At 30.5% G+C, this 5,718-nt stretch overlaps 1 long non-coding RNA gene across 3 annotated transcripts; it reads right to left on the reverse strand.

The window, feature by feature from the left end:
- Nucleotides 1–707: 707 nt before the first annotated feature.
- Nucleotides 708–5,430, reverse strand: LOC109792377 (uncharacterized). Of its 3 annotated transcripts, none has more exons than XR_003803390.2 (8): nucleotides 5,139–5,430; nucleotides 4,971–5,057; nucleotides 4,769–4,889; nucleotides 4,097–4,252; nucleotides 2,777–2,816; nucleotides 2,458–2,583; nucleotides 1,020–1,504; nucleotides 708–928 (listed from the first exon to the last, which is right to left on the reverse strand). It is a non-coding gene; the product is annotated as an uncharacterized LOC109792377 (long non-coding RNA). The 3 variants fall into 3 exon arrangements; XR_002239119.3 differs by lacking the exon at nucleotides 2,777–2,816 and having other exon boundaries at nucleotides 1,020–1,114; nucleotides 1,213–1,504; nucleotides 5,139–5,429; XR_003803389.2 differs by lacking the exon at nucleotides 2,777–2,816 and having other exon boundaries at nucleotides 5,139–5,429.
- Between the last annotated feature and the right edge of the window lie 288 nt (nucleotides 5,431–5,718).

Here is a 5,718-nt window from a genome sequence, read left to right on the forward strand (position 1 = left end):
GGTATTTTCATGTAGAGTGAGAGGTATTTTAAGATTGTATAATGCTACGTGGTAAAGTTGGTTTATGTACATACTGTATGGAGTAAATGATGATGGATTCGTACATGATTAGGTATAATATATACATGAATGTTTGAATAGGTATTCTAATATGATTTGATATGCATGTATGTGGATATGAGGATAGATGACCTTATGGATTAATTAGTGAATGTTTGTGTATTAATGAGATTGACCTTAGGATGTGCACTAGTGGAAAAAAGACTTTTAAAATCGGTTATTTTGGACTTTTAAAATCGGTTATGAAACCGATCTTAAAAGAGCCGATTTTGAAAAGGAAGACTTTTAATATCGGTTATCAACTGATTTTAAAAGTAGACTTTTAAGATCGGTTGATTTATAACCGATCTTAAAAGTCTTGACTTTTAAAATCGGTTATTATAACAACCGATCTTAAAAGTCTACTTTTAAAATCGGTTGTTTTATAACCGATTTTAAAAGTCAAGACTTTTAAGATCGGTTATAAATCAACCGATCTTAAAAGTCTACTTTTAAAATCAGTTATCGCATAACCGATCTTAAAAGTAGTGATTTTTTTTGTATGTTTGACTTGTTTTGGGAGCACCTCAGAACAAAAAACCTACAGAAAAACTAGATAGTTCAAAATATTTTCTCAATGAACCACAAATTGCATACAAATGACAAGATGATAAATGTTAATCATATATATATAATTGAATAGTTTTAAATACATCTAATACATAAATGGACTACATTGCTCAATGAAATGTAAGTTCTAACTAGTTAAAGCAATACTATAAAACATCAGCCCAAACTAGTTAAAGTAACGGTCAATAAAAAATGTGGCTCATTGCTCCCTAATGATGTTTATGTCTTCTAGCGACAATGGTGATCGATCTATAAATATCTGTTAAGAAAAATTAAAATAATTAGTAATAATTCATAAAATATATAGAATGAGAACTTAAAACAAAAACTTTCAAAATTGTAAAACTTACTCAGTCCACCTAGATACTATTTTTGAATCGACAATAGTATGCATTGTCTTCATTACATAGTATCCGCACTCATAATTTCCTTTTTGTTTGTGAGACTACAAAAAGAATATAAAATCAATTTCAATAGAATAGTAATTAAAAAAAATTAGTAAATTACTTAAAAAAAATATCATTGCTAGAATTAAAATCTTACTTTAGGAGAGACCCAACTCATTTTTTTCTTCACCTTTGAACCCTTAAGCATATGATATCAAGTATGTTTATTTATAAATTTTTTTTTCATTCTATTTAAACTAAATGACTTGTTACATTATTTCATTGCAATTTTTTATCAAACCAAATAAACTAAAAAACTGCCATATATTTTTTTATAATTTTTTATTATATTTCTCTTTTTTTATTTTAGTAAATTTTACTGATCAGCGTGACGATCCTCCCACACTCTAGGTTCTTCAGAATGAGAAGGTCCTGATTGATGTTGCTCCCTGAACAAATACCCATCAAGATATTAAGCACCTCATACATATAGAATGTCATAACAATTAACATTTTCAGTTAACTTTTGAATTTTTTCTACACCTCATACATATTATAGAATATCGTAATAATTAACATTTAATTTTTTGTTAAACAGTGATATATGTAACGAGGAATTGAATTGAAGCTTGTATGGTTATTTGAGATGGGAATTAATTTTATTTATAAGGGTTCTGTTGTATTAAATTTGAGTTGTGAGATAGGATGTGATGTGTTTCTGGTTATGGTTATTTTGGGATGTTACTATTTCTTGTACCGAGAATCTTTACGTTTCAAATGTCAGTGTGCTCATGTTCATGTTCATCAGCTGTTGACATATTCTTGTACTTAAAATTGAAAATTGCTGAAAAATGAGAGTGTTAATTTGGGATTATTTGGATCCTTTGCCCGTGAGAGAAAACAAACAGAGATGTTTCCTTTCACATAACAATATCTACCTTACGTTATCATGATTCTGAAAGTTGTTGGCAATGCCCTCAAATTCTTTTAGAGAAGAGAAAACTGGTAATCAGTTGACAAAATATATAGAATGAATCGGCAGGAAAAAAATCATACTTCAACCTTAACAGCCTACATCTAAAACTTCTATTTCTTAAAAAAAGAACTCAGTTCAGTCCTTTGATCCACTATGAACTGGTTTTTTTTACTGGTTTTTCAGTCCTTTGATCGATTTTTTTCAAGGCTGGTTTTCTGGTTTATTTGGACCAAACTAAATAAATTCGTTGGTTTTCTAATCGATCTAGTTGTTCCAGTATTCAGAACACTAAATAAATTTGTTTGCTTTTTTGGTTGAGATGCCATTTTAATGACTATCTTCTTATTCTATATTGTTTGATCTGTCTTCTTTCTAAAAAACAATAGAATACCAATAAATTTCTGCCACAAGAAAAGAAAATACGACCTGAATATGTGGCACTGGACTTGAACCAAGTAGATCAAATTGTCCTCGCAACTCCAATGTTAGAAATATCGCATGTCTAATAAGATGAACACCTTTTTGTGGAACCAATCTTGTTATACAACCAACCTATTAAAGAAGATAATAGAAACATTAAATTAATAAAGCATCTTCAATTTTAAAAATAAGTAATAAATTATTAACAATTAAATGAGTAACATATAATTTGAAAATTCAAGATAAATTGTTTCTCCATATGTATGAAAGATACGTATCAAGCAAGCATATAATGATGCTGTAAATCAACACATAAGGCACGTACTCCTTGAGGTGTACGTAAATAGTGCTCCAAAGCGAGTAGCCTGAAAGATTTTTATGCAGTTAAACCGATGGCCAAAGCACTCCATTGGTTGTAAAAGCCAATCCTAGACTGTGAACTCACAGTAATTCTTAACAAAAATGAATGCTGTAAAAATTGCACAGGTATGCCACGGGCCCACGGATTATATTGATAGCTCGAATAGCAGAATAAACTAACAGAGATTAATTACAGCCCATAAAAGGGGAAGCTACATAGGATACAATTATTACAAACAAATAGTTAAATAATGTTGACATTTGGTCACAAATCTAATTTTTGTTCAATGGAACTCAACCAAAAGCAACATATGCTTATGACTTGCAAGTGAAGCTCCAAAATAAAACTATAGTGTTGAACGACATCAAAAGTAACCAATTCCTCACCATATGCGTTTTTATTGCTTCTTACAAAATCCTCCAAGATGGCAAAATTCATCAATTTAACTAGGAAGAAAATCTATAAAATCTTTGATTCAACGTAATTGTGATTTTATGATATATAATATAACTGAGTAGCGGGATATATTTTCTCATACATAATATAAACTGCAACCATTATGATAACTGGTATGATAGAAAGATTTAAGAAAGATTGAATAGACTGAAAATAATTTAGGCATGAACCTGTGTATTATTGAGCAATTCTGCTGATCAATACAACCAGAGAAATACAATGAGATATTCAAGAGACCTCTCATCTCCCAACAACTTCCTAACCTCCAAATAACTCCCTTCCCTATTTAAAGACTATTCAATTACAATTGTTTTTCCCACTCTATGCCTTACATACACCCTCTTAATCAATGGTCTCCTATCACATTATGTTAATAACACTAGGATATCATATCACTTCAACCTACATAATCAATCGTTGAAGCAAGGTCAACTCATTAAAATTAAGAATAGGATCCATAAAATCATGTGCAAGACTAGATAAACTTACAGCATCTGGTAGTTCCTTGTAAGAAGTGATTTACATAAATGCAATAGTTGAATTATAGTTAATCACCAACCAATTTACAGAAAAATTTAGAATAGTTATTTTCAGCATATGATAAAACACGAGGCTATATTCAACCTATCCAGGATATTTTTAACATTCATAATAAATAAACTTATTTATTGGTGTAAGATTAAATTTGATTTACAATATATGGCATCAATGGATCCTAAACTCCATAACAGAACAAAGCATGAAATTTTAATTTCACAAGAATAATCATTAATCAATAACTATTGAAGAATGAGAATCGAAATTGAAACTATTTTATACATTACTTACCCTAATGGAGTTTTCAGGACCACCTCTTAATTGATAGGACCAATCCTACAACCTTGGTGGAGACTGGAGATCAAGAATGCAGACATATCAATGAACTCAGGCATTGGCACTGGAGCTTTATGGTCCAATCATGTTCAAGTGGTGCTATGTTCATCCCTGACAAAGTTATCATCAAATTATCCTTTCATTTTTACCATTGTAAAGAGGCAATGGAAATAAATAACAATGCATAAATGACTCAAACTAACCATGTCAATAATTTACTTATAGTTTCCCTCTTATACACACAAAATTCAATTTAGAATTCTTTCCCTTATTGTGGATCTTCCGCAAACTTCACACTCAATGATTTTTATAGAAAACCAATATCCATGCATACATTAATGACAGTATTCTTATAAACATTTATGCCTACCAATACCATGTAATAGTAATATATAACCAGTTACAAAACATAAAAGATGAAAACAAACATGTATTCTCATCAATGATGGGAAGCAGAAACTAAAACTGAGCAACTAAGAAACAAAAGAAAAATTACAAAAATTGAACAGGGAGAATTTCCTGTTAAATACAAGATGTTGTTACACAATATTACAACTTGAACTTTTTCTTTATCAGTAAAATTATATATATATATTTTAAATATGTTTTATCCTAATTCAAATTTACCTTTATAAGCTAGAAATTGCCTCTACCAAAATATTGAGTTACATACAACATATATCGCAAATAGCCCCAATTTCCCAGCAAGTTCAGTATATTTCTGGACACTTTCATTCAATGCTCAAACCTGTTCATTCAATGTCAAGTACTGATCAATATTCAGTGTATACTTGTATAATAGTCCAAAACATCTTGAGCTGACACTTACTTTAATCATGGGTCTTGAACCATAAGATAGATTTTTCCCTTGTTTCAAAAGCTTTTATAAAGGATCTTCATCCACGTCTTGACCAATCTGAAACAGCATGAAACAGAGATAACGGTAAACCTAAGAAAATGGTAACGCAACGAATGAGGGAAAATAAGAATAGCCTACCTCTTGTAGTTTCCGTATGGGAAAACCCTAACTCAAGCTTTTACTATTCTGTTTCTGGTTCTGGTTCTGGTTCTGGGTTACGGCATCACGGGAGGCGACAAATTGCGCGACAATGGCGGTGGCGTCCGCGACAAAACCCTAACCCAAAAGTGAAGACTGAAACACTTACCTCTTGGTGAAGACGAAAGGGAACTCGAACGGAGGAAAACGCAAATCTGAACGGAGGAAAACGCAAATCTGAAGGAGGAAGAAGAAGCCGAGACAAGTGAAGAGTGAAGCACAAGAGTGAATAAGAACGCATATATTTAAAATCGGTTGAATTTTAACCGATTTTAAATAGTATTTTAAAATCAGTTATAATTTACCGATTTTAAAAAGTGTCTTTGTTATTACTTTTTTAAATTGGTTATTTTAGAACCGATTTTGTATACTATATACAAAATCAGTTCTAAAATAACCGATTTTAAAAGTAATAACAAAGACACCTTTTAAAATCGGTTAAATAAAAACTGATTTTAAAATATCATTTAAAATCGGTTAAAATTTAACCGATTTTAAAAGTGGTGATTTTAATTACAAA

The sequence above is a fragment of the Cajanus cajan genome, chromosome 1 (genome assembly GCF_000230855.2).
Source record: "Cajanus cajan strain Asha chromosome 1, NIPB_CcT2T_4, whole genome shotgun sequence".
In the NCBI taxonomy this organism is placed as follows: Eukaryota; Viridiplantae; Streptophyta; class Magnoliopsida; order Fabales; family Fabaceae; genus Cajanus; species Cajanus cajan.